A 19,266-nucleotide genomic window follows, 5' to 3' on the forward strand; every position below is an offset into this window, starting at 1 on the left:
TTAACAGTACAGGAAGTGCTCAATGTAAGGGCGGAAATACACTCCGCTGTGGACTCAGAAAACAATACTTAAGATGGCGCTGCCTAACCCCTGGAAACAAGTTTTTTTAAAGTTTCTTTAAACAGTAAGTAATATGTGATTTGGGCTGCATTACAGTGGCTATAGTCTGATAATTACTTATTATAATGGACTAAATGAAGAGAAGCATCAGAGTGGGAGAGTTTACTTCCTCTTTAACACACATACAAAATAATCTGTTTCCTGTCTGATGTTTTAATACCTCCAGATCTGTTGCATTTCCCACCTAGAGTTAAGTTATCTCAGATTTTTTCTTTTTTTGCTTTTATCTCCTTATTGAATTATTGTATATGAGATGATTTCACCTCTTACATCTTCCTCATAAATAAAAGAGATCCTAAATCATAAATCTTTTAGTGGAGTTTTGCTTTCCGTCTTTATTTAATATAACAGAAATTTGAAATTCCATCCAACAGTGCTGAACATTGCTGTGTAAAAAGCTGCTCCCTAAATTGATTTTTTTTTGTTCACTGCAGAGTGCTTGCTGTAAATGAGGATCATGCAGAACGGACATTGATGCAAAAAGTCCTCCATTACCCATAGCAACTATTTCCAGACATTACTTTTCCAAGGAGCAAAACTGCTCTTTTTTTTTTTTTTTTTTTTAGATATACATTTCCAGGTGATCACCATAATGTATATTTATTAGTTTCATAGTTTGCAATGATATAAACAGCAGGATGGGTAGCCATATTTTCTCATTCTGGGTCCATGCTGCACATCCTCCTTAGAAGCATTGTTAAGTGATTTTGTTTGCTGTTCCTCTTTTTCAGTGTAAAACTGTTAGTTCCCTTTAGAGTGATTGAAAACAGCAGACTCTACATGTGGCCAATTTATTTTATACCAGCAGTTGTTCAGCTTAATACATTACCTGAAAGAAAGAGCATTGTACTGTAGGTGGAAAATATGGATGACTGTCTGTAAACAGTAAATGAGATATGTGATCATTGGCAGCTGTCATAAGAGACTTATAGTATCTGCCAATGCTGACATCTAGTTGCCTGTCTGTGTCCGTCTCCAATACACATGAATCCGATGATTGGAACAAACATGCAGCATCAAAAGTGGAAGAATAATCATAATACAGACATCATTTTACAACAGGTTCCTTCCAATGCTCCTGTGCTGCATGGTTTGTTGACATTCATAGGCAGTGGTGGCAAACAAACTGGAAAATTCTGAAAAAAAACCCATCAATTGCAGCCTCACTGTACCATCAATCACAGTCACTGTGCCCATCAATTGCTGCCTCTGTGCCCATCAAACGCAGCCACTGTGCCCATCAATTGCTCGCACTGTGCCCCATCAAACGCAACCAGAGTGCCACTGAAAAAAAAAACATCAATTGCAGCCTCACTGCACCATCAATTGCAGCCACTGTGCCATCAATCGCAGTCACTGTGCCCATCAATTGCTGCCACTGTGCCCATAAATTGCTGCCTCTGTGCCCATCAAACGCAGTCACTGTGCCCATCAATTGCTCCCACTGTGCTTATCAATTGCCGCCACTGTGCCCATCAATTGCTCCCACTGTGCCCCATCAAACGCAGCCACAGTGCAACTGAAAAAAAACCCCATCAATTGCAGCCTCACTGCACCATCAATTGCAGCCAATGTGCCCATCAAACGCAGCCACTGTGCCCATCAAGTGCTCCCACTGTGCTCATTGATTGCCGCCACTGTGCCCATCAATTGCTCCCACTGTGCCCCATCAAATGCAGCCACTGTGCCATATCAAATGCTGTCAGTGTGCCCCCCCCCCCCCGCTGGCCCGCCATCTGCACTTACCTGTCTCGGTGGGACAGCTCCTCAATGTCTTCTCCCGTCCTCTCTTCCAGTCCTCTGCTATGATTGGACGCCTGGCGTACAATCACAGCGTCTGTCGTCTCAGCCAATAAGGTGACTGGTAACAGATCCGAGCACCTGATTGGCAGAGAGACGGTTTATGAATGAATGGATGAATGAAATATTTGTATAGCACACAACGCGAACTGAATCGCCTCAAGGCGCTGTGAAGAGCTTAGTTGTCATTAACTAGAAGAGGAAGGTCTTGAGTTTTTTCCTAAAGGCCTGGTGGTTTTCTTCCCGGCGGATGTTGGTTGGTAGAGCGTTCCATAGCCGAGGACCTTGGACAGCGAATCTCCGATCCCCCTTCGATTTGTACCGTGCTTTGGGAACGAGGAGGAGATTTTTGTGTTTAGTGTTAGGAAAGCGAATATTCATTTGCTTTTCTAATACAGCTGAGTGACCTGCGAGTACCCAGCATGGCGCTTGCAGGTCGCCTTTTTTGAGGCCAATTAGAGCCTATGGCTCTAATCAGGTGCTTCAAAACCACCCCCCCGCCCCTGTAATTCAGGCGCCCAGCGCTCAAAAAGGGGGTGACAGTTGCAGCCATAGATAGATTCATGCATTGCATGAATCTATCTATTGGGGCTAGAGGGGTGGCTGGAGAGAGGGGGCGGAACCCGTGCGCCCTTATGGACGCACCGCCACTGTTCATAGGTCTATAGCAGAACATACAACTATTGTGGGGTGCAGAAGTGTCTAGCTCCTCAGGGATTTTTGGCCATTGAGAAATTAATTTGTATAAAATGGTGGTATATAATATTTATAAGCCTATATACCAGCCTTTCATAACCTGGGTTCACTGGGAACTCTTGGGTTTCTCCAGAGGATGCTAGGAGGTCCTTGAACATGATGCGGCAGTATATTGGTTTCCCACCTTCACTGAGCATCAATTTAATGGGACAATTTTACACTGGCATTCAATGTAAGGAGTCACTTCTACACTAACCATTAGTATAAGCATACAATTTCCAAAGTCTGTTTTCTTTTGGGAGGAGGGGTGGTATTATTATTATTATTATTACTGTATTTATTGGCGTATAACACTCACCTTTTCACCATGAAAATCGGGTGCAGATAGCGTGTGCGTGTTATACACCAATACAAAAATGTAAGTTTTTTTCCTGAAACTTCCCTCTTAAAATGAACGTGCATGTTATACATCTGTGCGTGTTATACGCCAATAAATACAGTATATAATTTCATGATTATTCTTGAAAATAATTTCTCATATAGAACAAGCATCTGGGTATCAGAGACTGTAAGGCTTCTATGTGCAGGAATCGCAGCGATTCCCGCATCCGCAACCACCAGCATTGAAAAGGCACTGCTCTGTGAAAACGAGCGGGACTTCATTCAGAATGGCACCCCCATGTAAAATCTCAGTGCACGTGCAGGTGCGGGAACTGTTTTGTGGCCGCATTTTTGAAAAGGTACATTATCTTTCTTTTTTTTTTTTTTGTGGAAAAATGCAGGCACAACAGCCCATTATGCAGCTTGCAAAAACGCATAGGTGTGAACTTAGGGTAAATAAGTTGCTTTTTTTTTTTTTATTATTTCTACAACTAATCAAACTACTCTACTGTCCACTGCAAATATAATAATTTTTTTTAGCAGGGGTTCCCTGACAGCTGCAAAATAATTTCTAGAGGTAAAAATGCTACTCTGTACAATTTCTCTGTACGCAGTTTGTATTCTTTATCACTAGGAATGTTACTTCTAAAGCTGGAGATCAGCGAAATGCCGGGGAAAAGTTGCCAATTTACTAGCAACCCAATTCTGCGCCTGTACGTCATAATCCCCCCTCATCCCTCACATGGCTACAGATGTAAGTGCATGATGTTATCTTTATGCACTATTAATATTTTCTAATCCCCTTCTAACTGGTAACAACAATAACAGCAGCAGCACATATAGGTCCTCCAGGTTTCACTTCCTTCTTGGCCTTCTAGATAAAGCACTTGCAAGAAGAAGGGCCCCGGTGTCCTTTACGTTCTTCTAGAGTAGCTATCAGAAGGTATATAGCCTAGTCCAGGGCTGGACTGGGACAGAAATTTGGCCCTGGACTTCATCCAGACCGGCCCACTTACATCAGAGTGTCCAATCAGCACCCCCCTTACATCAGAGTGTCCCATCAGCACCCCTTACATCAGAGTGTCCCATCAGCACCCCTTACATCAGAGTGTCCCATCAGCACCCCCTTACATCAGAGTGTCCCATCAGCACCCCCTTACATCAGAGTGTCCCATCAGCACCCCCTTACATCAGAGTGTCCCATCAGCACCCCCTTACATCAGAGTGTCCCATCAGCACCCCCCTTACATCAGAGTGTCCCATCAGCACCCCTTACATCAGAGTGGCCCATCAGCACCCCCTTACATCAGAGTGTCCCATCAGCACCCCCTTTACATCAGCGTGTCCCATCAGCACCCCCTTTACATCAGCATGTACCATCAGCACCCCCTTTACATCAGCGTGTCCCATCAGCACCCCCTTACATCAGAGTGTCCCATCAGCACCCCCTTTACATCAGAGTGTCCCATCAGCACCCCCTTTACATCAGAGTGTCCCATCAGCACCCCCTTTACATCAGAGTGTCCCATCAGCACCCCCTTTACATCAGAGTGTCCCATCACCAGCCCCCTTACATCAGAGTGGCCCACTGAGCCATCGGCCCACCGGGAAACTCCCGTTAGTCCCGATGGCCAGTACATGCCTGACCTAGTCATGGTATGGAAATAAACTGTACAGCCCAGCACTGCCATGGAGTAGTCATGGAACTGACATACTTCAGGGAGAACCTGGATAAATATTCCTATACATATTCTATAACACAATGTTTATTCCAATATTTTGAAAATCAAGATGGAGGGATTAAATCATGAAGATACCACGTCCCAATAATAAGTACAAAAAAGATTAAAGGGGCCAAAAGAGGGCTGAGGGGTACCAACCCCGGGTTCTTTTACCGGTATCAAGTGAAAAAAGTCATCAATTATGTATAAATTTATAAAAATAAAACATTTTTATTTTGTACATCTTACATAAACATTGAACAAGATATCACTATATAACCATTAAAATGATCATACAAAGTACAGCATGGAAATCCACAAAGAATTACCCAAATTTGTACATAAAAACAAAAGCAAAGCTGAGCTTGTGATTTTCAACATGTTTCGCTCGGTTCGAGCTTCTTCAGGAAATGATGCAGCTAGTAACCATAGCAATTTACCAGGATTCCCCAAGATTTGTAGTGAATTCACGAGATGTAATTTGTGAGGTTGGAAAGGATATAGGTTAATGAGAAAGTGGCCACTAATGACACATCATCACATTACGGTCTGAAAAAGTAAGTTGTAGTTGAATCAATGGGTACGTGACTTTAAGTAGTTGGCAATACTAGGGAAGTGACCGTGAATGTTGTCAGAAAGTATCAAAATAAAGTTTGGCCAGAGGCAATTCTGGAAGCGTCTTTAGTTTCAGTCAAAGTGAATCCAGCATTAAATTAGAGCCGGGTGATAGCGATCCTCTCCCGTCAATTGCCATTTATTCCAATATGATTACAATTATGAATTATCAAAAAGACACATAAAAGAAAATAAGTTATTCTAACTGGTCTGGACAAAAAAATCTAATTGTAGGAAAGTAAATAAATCAATATGATCAATAAGCGTATGGCGCATCAAACCATTTTTTCAACCATATTATTTACCTAATATCCTGTAAATTGATCGACAACATGGTTGTAATCAACCATGTATCTTGTTGGTGGTTGTAAAAATGCCTTGACATTATTAGGTTGAATGTCAAGGCTTGTGTAGCCTTCAGTAGGTGTGTTTGAAAATTCCTACAAGCCAGGTCCCAGGTCACCAGCTTAGAAACAAAAGGGAGTGAGGTAGATGGGTGCACTACGGCAATGTCTGGATTAAAGACAAAGCATTAGGCTGTGCTACCTGTATGCCTCTCAGGGCTTATTACTAATTTAAACTGGCTACCACCACTCTTGCAGGCTTTAACCAACTAAGGACTGAACCTCTTTCTGAGATCTGTTGTCTACAAGTTAAAAACAGTTTTTTATTTGCTAGAAAATTACTTAGAACGCCCAAACTTTATAATTTTTTTTCTATCGCCCTAGAGAATAAAATGGCAGTCGTTGCAATACTTTTTGTCACACCGTATTTGCACAGCGGTCTTACCAGCATACTTTTTTGGGGGAAAAGTGCACTTTTTTTATTAAAAAATAAGACAACAGTAACGCTAGCTCAATTTTTTTTTATATTGTGAAAGATAATGTTACGCCAAGTAAATTGATACCCAACCTGTCACACTTCAAAATTGCAGCCGCTCAATGGGGGGGCGTGGCTTGCACACGGACGTGATGCACATCAGGAGCTCCCACACAGCTCCATTACTCCACCGAAGCACGACCCATGCAGTCCCATAAGCGGAAAGATGATAGAGACCCCAAGAAGCCTACTGACTTCTTCACAATGGCAGCAACAGCCAGAGGAGACTGGCAAGATGACGCCGGCTGAGCCCACACACAGACTCCATCTGCCTATGCAGACCTCCCGGACGATGATCCAGGAACATAGGCAACAGATAATGGTCAGCCCTCTACCCAAAGCTCATCACCACACAGCTCGGAACCCAATAGCCCAGCGAAGGCGTGGATGCGGCTGGATCCTGCGGCGCAGGCCTCAGGTGTCATGAGCACTCACCCGGACCAGGTAGGCCTCAACATCACATCCTCCTCCATAGCAAACTTCCCCACATCAGGCCAACTGGTTCTGGACACTACCATGAAGGATAGGCTACTATCCTTACAGGCATCCTTAATGTTAAACCTTTCCTCCATGATTGGCAAATTTACATCTGAAATGCAGGGACTTGGGGAGAGATTACAACACATTGAGACCGAAATGGAGGCCTGCACTACAACAGTCAACGATCTTATTGATGCCTGCAAGGATCAATCAGACGAAACTGACTGGATCAAAGCAAAGCTCACGGACCTCAGGGACCGCTCGAGGAGAAACAATGTCAAGCTAAGGGGGGTCCCCGAGTCAGTATCCTTGAATGATCTACAGAAATATGCGGGTGATATGATTGCCCAGCTGCTCCCTGAAACATCAGCAATCTAATGCATCATCGACACATACCAGAACCAAAACACCTGGAGGCATCAATACCCAGAGATATCCTCATGAAAATTCACTTCTTTCCCACATCAGAGAAATTACTTGCGAAAGCTAGATCAGCCTGAGCTCTCCCGGATCCATATGCTGGAATTCACCTCTACACACACCTATCCCAATATACCCTCAATTTGAGACGCCAGATGAAAATGATCACTAAGGCCCTCAACAACCACAAAGTCCCTTATAAATGGCGACACCCGGCGACTCTCATAATCACAGAAATGGGGCATCCCACACATTATCCAATCCTGATGATGGCCTTCTACTCCTACAGTCCTGGGGACTAATCCAGGAGCTTCCTATCCACACGGGGAAGCCGCACAGCAGACCCCCAAATATGAGCACCCAACACAGGTAATTCCTCAACTCAGGTGGACAGAATCTTCCCCGCTGATCTTTACTTCCCCAGCGACATAAAACCTTGGTCGAAAGTCTAGCTGAGCGTTATACAACCTGAACTTTACCCCCATATTTGGTCAGTGGCACCAACTTCTCACACCGACCCTTGGGTTTCAGTTAACGGTTCGTCTTACCCATACTTTCATCCACTATAGAGAGACAAAACAATTATTAGCCCTTCAGTGGCACACTATATAGGCCACTCAGGCCGTGGATAGCTCATAAGAACTTTTCAAGTATTGTTGTTGAGTTTTATCTTAACCGGTTGTTTTGCTATTTTTCCTTTTTTTTTATGTTCATCACCACAGACAATAAAGAATACAGTGACTAATTTTCCCTAGCTGCTTGAGTCCGGTGAGACACCCAGAGGACTCCATCGTCCGTTACCCAGCTGAGCAGTTTCTTCCAATCGGATAACAGTGAGTTGAGACTTTACCATCTGCACATTGACTCCCCCAAACCTGCAATGGCTTTCAGTGTACTGTCCATTTATGCCAAAGGGCTGAACCACCCAGTCAAGAGGGCCTCCCTCTGAAAAACAGCGCTGACCCACGATAGTGATATCGGAAGTGTATAAGAAACGCATTTTGCCCAAAACAATACCCCCTATTGCCAACACAGGGCATTTCCACACATCTACAAAGCGTGTTTCATCAAGAAACGAGGAGTACTAATTGCTATCAGAGACACCTTAGCCTTTCAGTTACTCAAATCTCACTAGACCCAGAAGGTCGATAAATAATACTAGTAGACTTGTGCACAATGGAAAATTTCGTTTAGTTTCGGTTCGTTGTCATTCGTAAAATACATAATTTCGTTCTGTTATATTCGTTATGTTACGTTAATACGTTTTAGGATAATTCGTTATTATTCGTAGAGTGACGAATTCATTCGTTCGTATTCGTTGAAATTCGCTATTTATGTATGTATAGACATTCGTGGTAATGATTCGTAGTTTGGAAAGTCGTTTGTTTATTGAATCTTTTAACACACACAATGACAATGTCTCTTTTCCTCGGCTCAAATACAATACAACACCCTTCTCACTCAGTTCTCAGGAATGCACTTTGCCAGTAATCCAACCTCTGACACAAAATTAATTAGCTGATTGGACTATAAGATTTACTTTGAGCTGACCTTTTGTTTCATTAGATCTTTAAAGAATTACCAAATTCATTTGAATTCATTCGAATTCATTTGTTATATTTCTTTCGTATTCATTGTTTTTCGTTATTTTTTTATTCGGACATTCGGATGCATCCGAATGTCCAAAAGATGCTAAATTTGGCCAAATTTAGATTCATTACGAAACGAATTGCACAAGCCTAAATACTAGTATGCACCATCGACAATGTAACATACACCCTGGCAACTGTATATGCCCCAAACCACAGCCAAATGAAATTCCTAAAAAATACCCTTAAGCATTAAAATTGCCAATAAATCATCAAGCCCTAACTCTTACACTTGGAGGCTGAACTACTCACTCCTTCAACACCCATCCAATATTGCATATTTGTCCCAAAAATTGGAAGAATTCTTCCTAAACAAAAATGGCTCAGTAGTTGACCAAGCAGTCCTATGGAATGCACACAAATCCTTCATGAGAGGACTTCTCATACAACTGGGCTCCAAACTGAAAAAACAAAAGATTCAGAAGTTGGAAGAATTAACTGCCAAAATACGAGAGATAGACTCCCAAAACAAACTAAACCTCGTACCCACACTACAATCCGAAAATCTTAAAATTACGCCACAAACTCCACTCACTACTACTCAAAAGATTCAAATTGAATCTTAGGAAGTTAAAAGCTAGATCTTACGAAACTAGTAACAAAGCAGGGAAGACTATGGCCAGCCGTATCAAAGGGCAAAGGCTAAAAACCAGAATAACACATCTTCTCCACCCAACCACACAAAACAAAATAATCAATCCTGAAGTGTAAATTGTAAGGCTGTGGCGCTAAACCCTTTAAGTGAAGTGATGAATTAACCTATCATCCAAACCTGGTGTTTGTTATTTAAAAGATGTTCTGTGATCAAATGTGGAGTTAATTGTCGTGTTCCATCATATTTAAAATTAAAATTAAAATTAAAGTTGAAACCAAAGTGGGTATTAAATTATCTTATACGTGTCAGCCTATTATAGGTAAATGCTAAAAACATGTAAACTTACAGTTAAGTGTACAAAAATGTTGAAGTTGTTGCTTATGTTCAGCGATGTGCTAATTTGAAGTGGACTGTGCAACCATGTGCAAAGAAATGTGCAAAAAATTAATGTGCAAAAAACAACTACCGATCAAGACAGCTAAGGGTCATAAATAATTCAACCAGTAATCGTATAATGACGCAACATATATACAGAAGCAACTAAGGATCAGAAGTATTTTCAGCCAATAATCGCATGAAGACGCATTTATGTCCAGTATAAGTCCAAAAATAAAATATTTGGCTTAATAATACTGCCTCTGCAGATTGTTGTTTGTTATTGGTGCATAGAATCAATAGGGAATAATTGGTTCACTCGTGCAAATGGTGTAGGTTTTCAATAAGAGAACTTCATCCCCGGTGCGCCACTCAGTGCTATAATATGTGAATGCTCTCACCAGAGTTAATGCCCCACAGTGGGGCTGGATGGACCTTCACAATGTAAGCCACTGTGCCGCTCTCTGGCTGTTGCTGGTGCACTGGGTGAAGCTTCGTTGTTCCGTCCGTATGGTATCCAACGTTAATTATATACGAGGAAAGACATATCCATAGCGTAATACAGTCTTAATCAGATCGTTCGTTTATTAATATTAAAATGTACTCACATTTGACATTAAAAGCATATGCGTGTAGAGAAAACTCAGCCGTTCGTCTCAAACGAGTGCACACAACGTGGCCACGCCCTACGCGTTTCGTCACTACGACGTCCTCTGGAGCGGCCATATTGGTGCACCTTACTACTTTAAATAGGGTGCAGTGCTCTCACAGCGCCTGCGCTGGACTGACAGCGCCATTTTAGGTGTGGGATGCCCTTACTCTGCTAGGGATGAACACAGTTACTTCCCTTGTAACGCCCTAAGGGAGGGTGGATTAAATTTGCCTTGGAGCACTGCAGCCTACCTATGTATCTTTAAACCATACCCAATTTAGATGATATCCCTTAGCATTTTCCCATTATGTTATTGTTGTTTTAAACCGAGAAAACTTAGGGAGGAGTATGTGTAATAATTTCTGTCTGGGGAATATCGAATAGGTAACTCCCAGGTAAAATTGGGACAGGAGAGAAAAAAAAGGGGTATTGAATGGAATAAAAATACAATAAATATATGTATGAACACATATAAAATTCACATATATATCAAAACACATATGTAAAAATCCATAAAAAACTACATATATAAAAAAACACTACATATATAAAATATCATCACATGTATGAAAGATCCATGCATATATAAGGAATCCATGTATGTATAAAGATGGGGTACGTACTAATAAAATCCCACTGTATAATTAATGCTGGAGAGAAACGCATGAAAGTTCATGGAAAATTATGTAATGTTATTAAAAAAGTTTATTTATATGTAAATTAAGAAGATAAAAAAAAAAATATATGAACGAGGAATAATTCTTTCATTTATATATTTGTAGAGGTACAGGGAAGGTCTATTTAGAGTTGTCCTATAGGTGATGGTAGTGCTTGTGACTTTTAGTTCCAAACGGGGGGACCTTAAGATTGTTATTTCTCCCCGAATGTGGGTGAGACTGTTTTTTGGTAGTGCTTAAAATAGCAATTAAAGAATGTATTCTAACCTGCAAATAATTACATGTAAATAAGGAGTATATGAAGGGACATTCATATGTTTAAAGTGTCTGATGGTCAAGTGGTGTTATAATTCCGACCCATCTAATGTATTTTGAATGAATAACATTCGACCCGAATCCAAAAATTTGGCCATAAAGCTCATGCAATGTCTTGTGTTGGGGTAAGGAGGCTACTTATTTGTACAACCAAATCTTCGAGGCAAGTGGGCTACTTGTTTATGTAACTAAACCTGGCGCATGATGTGTTTGTATGGATAACATTCGACTTTGACCACAGTGTATCCAACCAACGTTATCCAATGTTGGGGCCATCCATTAACTTTTTTAAAAATTAGTTAAGAAGCAATTGAGGTCTAAGTCTATGTTCATTCCCCTTGGCTGGAGGGTGTCTAAATTAAAAATCCATTTTGTTTCATTCCTGGATATTTTGATCGTTTTGTCTTCCCCTCTCCAGTGGCCTCTTATTTTATCTATTCCATAGAAAGTCATTTGTCCAGGGTCCCGGTTGTGAAAATCCCTGAAGTGTTTAGAAACACTGTGTTTCTGGAAGCCTTTTTTAATATTTGCAATATGTTCCCTTATCCTGACTCTTAACTCCCTAGTGGTCCTATGGCTCCCTGAAGCCATAGCTGATGCATTCAACTCCTACTATGGAGACTTGTACAATCTTCAATCAGACAGCAACACCCACCAACCCACTCACTCTGAAATACAATCCTTTCTCAATCCGATTACGTTACCCTCACTTTCGCCTGACCAAATATCCTATTTGAACACTCCCTTCACAGAAAACGAAATACACTCGGCCATTGAAAATATCCCCAACTCCAAATCCCCTGGACCAGATGGCTACAGGGGGGAACACCTAAAAACTTTCAGAGAGATCTTAACCCCACACTTATGCAACCTATTCAACCACGCTGCAACTTCCTCCATATTTCCCACAGAAATGTTATCGGCGCTTGTGATTACCTTGCCCAAGCCAGGCAAAAAACCTACCTCCCCCCAAAACTTCCGCCCCATATCACTATTAAATTTGTATTTAAAATTATACGTCAAAATTCTCTCAAACAGATTCGCGGATATCCTACCCTCGCTAATACATAAAGATCAGACAGGCTTCACCAAGGGACGTCAGACATCTGACTGAACAAGAAGATTGATCAACATTATCCACCACTCAAATTCAACCAGAATGCCTTCTCTGCTCCTGTCTCTGGATGCAGAGAAGGCATTCGATAGAGTAAATTGGAACTACCTTACTAAGACTCTCCAAAAATTTGGCTTTGAAGGACATATCCTCCATGCAATATTAGCCCTATACACAGACCCATTCACTTCCAATCTACTCTCAACTCCCTTCCAAATTTCAAACAGAACAAGGCAGGGATGCCCCCTATCCCCCTTAATCTTTAACCTAGTTATCGAGCCTCTAGCTGAACACATCCGAACCAACACTAACATCACAGGCATAACCATAAGAAATACCGGACATAAAATCAGTCTATTCGCGGACAATGTGATCCTGATGATTGCCAATCTATCATTAACTCTCTTAGAAATCCAAAAACTCCTAACCTGGTTCGGAGACATATACTACTATGAAGCCAACCAACCAAAATCCTACATTCTAGACTTAGGGATAGATGGGGTTCTAACAAATCATTACATCATTACAACAGCAATATCCTCACTCATGAGCTGACAAAAGTATTCCCTACATAGGGATCTAGCTGACAGGGTCCACCAAATATCTATGCACACAACTACCTTCCACTCCGAACCAAAATTCAAGTGGACCTTCGCAAGCTATCCAAACACAATCTCTCATGGTGGGAAAGGCTAGCTGCATTCAAAATGCTGCATCTCCCACAAATTCTATATTTATTTAGATCTCCCCCTATTCCTAAATCCGCCAACTTTTTTAAATCCCTCCAAACGATGCTATCACAATATATCTGGGAAAAAATCCAGGTGTTCGCACTCAAAATTTATTAAACACAGAATGTACGGGGGGTGGGCTACATAGACTTTCGAGATTACTTCCTGGCTATTCTAACCCAAACAAGGGAATGGTTCCTCCCATCCCCTGCAATGATCTGGGGATCCATATAATCCACTAATAACCTCTATGGCCCAACAAACCTTTGGCTATTTGTGGCTCAATTAGGAGCAAAGTCTCCATCATTCTTACCCCTACCCATGAAAGCAACCATTAAATCCTGGCTTAGCCTACTCTCAAACAACTCTACGAACTTCCCGCAAACCACCTTGAAAATCCCTCTACAAACCCTAAACTTCCTCATAACCCAAATATCACTCACCTCCTAGACTGGGAAAGGCATAAAATATCTACACAACTTGTACTCAGAAGGCTCCCTTGAACTCTTCACTGTCATCCAGAAGGAATTCAATATCCCCAGCACCAATACGCACAAATTAAACACTGTCTATCCAAATGCCCAAACATTCCTCAAACCATAGCGTCGAATGGTCCTACCTCTGGGAGATCCTGGCTCGCTTCGGCTTGGGGGATCAGTTCATAAATTGGGTGAGGGTCCTCTACTTTGCACCCAGGGCTAGGCTCCGTATTAACAATACTTTGGCACTGTATAGGGGCACCTGTCAAGGGTGTCCACTTTTCCATCTGCTGTTCCCACTGGCGGTGGAACCATTGGCGATACTAATTTGCAATATACCCGAAATAGTAGGGTTTTTATATGGGCCCCCTGAAAGAGAAGATTTCCTCTACACACAGGAAATCTTTTTTGATTTATTTAGGGGACACGTCCACCTCCTTACAGACGCTAATGGAAACGGTTATCAAGTTTGAGGACTTCTCTGGCTTCTTTATTAACTGGTCAAAACCAATTCTTGCACCTCTAGACCCACCTACGGGGCCTTTGCCCACAGGTGCCAGATAGCTATTGCCAACTCTTTTAGATATTTGGGTGTGATAGGGCCCCCAGACCCCTCTAGTTACCTCTGGCTAAATTTGGGCCGTTGCTAGGTAGACAACAGAAAAAATGCCTTGGTTGGTGGGAACTCCCCCTCTCTGTAGTAGGAAGAGTGAATCTGATCAAACTGGTAAGGGCTCCGCAAATTTTGTACATCTTTCACAATTCCCCAATGTGGATTCTTGGCTTTCCAAATGCAGCAATTTGCTGGCTGGGGCCGGGAGAGTAACAACACCAATAGTACATTTAGTGACCCAGATCAACCAGGAACTAAAGGCCGGTTCTCATATGGAAATGGATTTGCCAAGTGTGCCCCCTTCCTCCCCAATGGTGGTCCTCCTTAAAAAGGTTTGGAAGGCTTTTCAGGAGACCCTGTCTGTTGAGGGCCTTTGGGGTTTACTCCCTTGTGGAATAACCCTGGATACCCGGAATTAAATAAACTCCAGGGATTTTCTACATGGGGCCAAAAAGAGATTTGGTTCTTCCCACAGATATACATGGGTAATATACTAAAATCTTTTGCAGTGCTTAGCACTGAATTTTCACTGCCCTCAAAATGTTTTTACCAATACCTCCAACTCAGGCATGCTCTGCAGACACAAAAAACACACTTTCTCTGTCAGTGACTACCTCTCCTCTGGTGCTGGAGATCCTTAAAGCGGAGGCAAGAAAAGGTTTATTATATAAAATATATGCAACTCTATTGTCCTCTATCCAAGATCCGGCTTTTTTGAAGTGTAGAGGAAAATGGGTGGCTGACTTTGGGGACATTGACGGGGACCAGTGGGATATGGCCTTGGAATCGATCCAAGTCGTTTCTATCTCTATGTCACATAGGCTGTCACAGCTATTTATACTACACAGGGCTTATCGGACGCCCGAGAGACTGTATGACTGGGGGATAAGAGATTCTCTTCTATGCCTGAAATGTAAAGCACAACTAGGCGACTCTATATATATATTATCTGGAGATGCTCAAAACGTAATTGTTTTGGACTGAAGTCATGCAATATATTTCTAGCCTGGCCCAGGCACCTGTCCCAATGACACCCTTAGTATGTTTGCTAGGAGCCATAGACAAGGGAATATACCAGAGGGGAATGTATCTTATGATCACTAGACTATTGAACCTGGCTAGGAAACGTATTGCTAGATATTGGATGGCGGCTACGGTACCCACAGGGAAGCAATGGATATCATATGTTAACTCCCTCCTTCTCAGAGAACAACTGGCCTACCGACACAGAAATGCGGCCTTAAAGTTTGACTTGGTTAGATAATCCTAGTCATGCCCCACTGCAGTTGGTAATGGATAGGTTACTGAGATTTTGAAACACCTAGAGCAGGGATATGCAATTAGCGGACCTCCAGCTGTTGCAAAACTACAAATCCCATCATGCTTCTGCCTCTGGGAGTCATGTTTGTGGCTGTCAGTCTTGCTATGCCTCATGGGACTTGTAGTTCTGCAACAGCTGGGGGTCCGCTAATTGCACATCCATGACCTAGAGTCATGAGTTGGGAAGAGAGTGAAGAGAACAAATGTTACTACCTGTTTTTTTTTTTTTCTTACGTGTGTATTTAAAGGTGCTCGGACTAATCAAATCCGAAAGCTAAAACAGAGTGTTTCTTACTATTATACCAGATATAGTACCCAGGGCCGTTTTTAAGGCAGGGTAAAAGGGGCAGCTGCCCTGTGCCCTGTCATTGTTGTGGGGCCCAAAGCAGCTGCTTCATACTTGCCAACTATCCTGGTTTAAATTCCTTGAGGTTTTAGTCCTGTGCTGTGTCCCAATATTTCAGTGTGAAATGCTGCTACTAATACTGCCCAGCTCTGCCCTATTGTTGTGTAAAGATGACTCACCTGCAGACCCTGTGTTTACATGTAAGTTACCGGCATATGTAAATAGAGGCTGCCAGCGGCATTGATATGTATATCATGCCCCCGTGAGGTCATATCCACAGTAATCTCTAGCAACCAATCAACAAGCAGAAATCATGTGCTGTAACCTCTAGCAACTCACAAATTAGCTGTAGTGTGTTCTGTAACCTCTAGCAACCAGTCCGTGAGCGGTAATGATACACTTTAACCTCTGGCAACCAATCGCAATAGCTGCCTGATCTGATTCAGTAAACTGATTTTGAGTCTAGCTGCTATTTATTGTATGTCTCAGAGCAGGTGGAGAGTGAAACTGCTTGGAGGGGGCCCAAGAAAAGTTTTGCCCGGGGTCCAATCAATATTAAAGACGGCCCTGATAGTACCGAGTACTAGTTCACAAGTTGTTTGGACAATGTTGACTATCTTACATGAGTGGTGACCTTCGGATGTTGGATGTATATTCTGTACGGTTGTAATGTCACTTCATGCATTGTCCCAATAAAAACCGTTTAAAAAAAAAAAAAAAAATTGAAACCGGAGTGTACCTTTAAAATAGCTACACAAACAGGTCCACTTCAATCCACTTCAATCTATTATAGGTCTTTTTAATGAGCTGTTTGGATTTTCGATAATCTTCCCTGGTGGTTTCCTATTGAAATTTTATCCTGCAGTCACTTTAAAGCTTTTTTTTTTTTTAATGCTGTTGAAGTGCATTTAAATCTACAATGGTTTATTGTAACTCAGTGACGGCCTATGGTCAGAATAAAATCTTAATTTCCCCAGCTTGGCTACATAAGTGTCTTTTTTTGTAGTTCAGAAGTGGAGCAGTCCCATTGATGCAAGCTGCCAAGAGCTTATTAAATGCGTCTGGCAAGGGTCTCGCTGAAAAGCTTTTATCTATAAAATAATAATGCTTTGAGTGTGTTAGAAAAATGTGTTCAGCTATTCACCCAAGAAAGAAAATTGGGGAAAGGAAAAAAGCCTTTAAGTGTTATGTAAGAAATATCACACAGACACCTTCAATAGCCATTCTGTGCTGCAGAAACCTCATGGAGAGAAAAGAATTTGCCACACTTTACTTCCTAATGGAATAAACAGGTCTATTTAAAGGGAAACTCCACTAAGTTCTAATCTTATGTACAACGCTCACGTATGCAAGTTAGGCCCCTTTCACGCTTGTGCAACTTGTCCTGCGACTTGGGACTGCAACGTGGCATGACAAGTCGCACCCCATGATTTTCCAATGAGTACCGTTCATATCTGTGTGACTTCAAGTCACACCGACTTAAAAGTAGTCCCTGTGCTACTTTGGTCTAACTTTGATGTGAGTTGAGGTCCATAGACCTCAAGTTTACACAGCCGTCCCCTGAAAACGCGGCAAAATCACAGCCGCAAAATCACACCCCTTTGAAGTCACGGCAGTGTGAAAGGGGCCGTATTGTAATTCAAAAGCCAATTTTTCTAAACTTGCATCTTTTATTAAAATATTCCATGATTATGCCTATGCAGGTACTTCCAGTTTTATGGTGACCATGCTGTGTCCTTGTCTTCCAGTTGTGTCCCTGCATTGTAACCCTGTCACGGGGCTTCTGTTGGAGGCCACAAATAACAATTTCACATTACACGGGTATGGTCCACTATTGTCCACTGATGAAATGCAATACATCATGAAAAAAGTTTGAAAAATGCAACCGTTTACAATAAATTGTGCTTTAGCAAATGAAATGTTATGAAATTAGGGTTTATATCTACTTTTACGTAACCTCCCTATCATTTTGGAGGGTCAATAAGGCCAATTAATCGAACAGATACTAAACCCAAGTGTTTTAAGAGTTTTTTAAAGAGGAACTGCAGTCTGCTCACATAATTTGTAATAAAAACATCTTTGCTATGCTAAAGCTTCCCTCCAACCACTTTGCATATTCTTTTATATATACTGTGATTCTGGACTTGCCAAATATGCTGCAAAAATCTCCCTCTGCTGAGTCTGGCTGCATCCATTTTAACTGTGTTAACTTTTTTTCAACTGCAAAAATATATGCATTTATTACTTTTGTGTAAAGGTGAACTTAGCCTTAAGGGGCAAGAAGCTTCCAGATACTTAAAGCGCAGGAAAACCCATTGATTTAACAGTTTCAAAAAACAGTTATACTGTATTCCCTGCATGCAGGGAAGATTAATGCCGCGTACACACGATCAGACTGTCCGGTGGACTTAGCCCGGTGGACAAACCGCCGGACTTTGAAACTGAGGTCCGCCGGACTTTCCGAATGAGCGGACCTGCCCACACACAAACTGACTTGTCCGCCGGACTTTTGGCGGGAGTCCGCCGTACTTTTGAAAATGAACGGATTTGCCCACACACGGAGGAAAGTCCGTTCATTTTGAAAGCGGCTCCAGGTAGCCGGGACTAGCGAAGGAGGTCAATGTCGCCGCCTTCGCCATACCGTCACCTGGTATGGACTTAAAGGGGAAGCCCTACGCCAAAAAAACGGCGTGGGGTCCCCCCCAAGGTCCATATAAGACCTTTATCCAAGCACGCAGCCCGGCCGGTCAGGAAAGGGGGTGGGGACGACCGAGCGCCCCCCCTTCTGAGCCGTACCAGGCCGTGTGCCCTCAACATGAGGAAGTGCTTTGGGGAAGGGGGGACCATGCGCCCCCCCCACCTCAAAGCACCTTGTCCCCATGTTGATGCCTTTAATAAGGGGGCCCCCAGATACCGGCCCCCCCACCCTATGTGAATGAGTATGGTGTACAATGTACCCCTACCCATTTACCTGTGAAAAAAATGTAAAAAAAACACCACACAAGGGTTTAAAATAATTTATTGCACAGCTCCGGGGGTCTTCTTCCGTCTTGGGGGGTCTTCTCGCCGGACTCCTCCGCTATCTTCTGCTAGCTCTTTTACTAGCGGCTTTCTTCTTTGTCGCCGCCCGGGGGTCTTCTTCCGACTTTGGGGGTTTTGTCCCCCTCGTCGGGGGTCTTGTCCCCCTCTTCGGTTCTTCTTGCCGGGCCTCCGCTTTCTTCCTTTAGCTCTTTTACTAGCAGTGGCCCGGTTTTCTGTCGCCGCCACCGCCTCTTCTTTCGACTTCGG

Source organism: Lithobates pipiens, unplaced genomic scaffold, assembly GCF_037356315.1.
Source record: "Lithobates pipiens isolate NorthernLeopardFrog02 unplaced genomic scaffold, aLitPip1_a1.2 Scaffold_11, whole genome shotgun sequence".
NCBI classification, from domain to species: domain Eukaryota; kingdom Metazoa; phylum Chordata; class Amphibia; order Anura; family Ranidae; genus Lithobates; species Lithobates pipiens.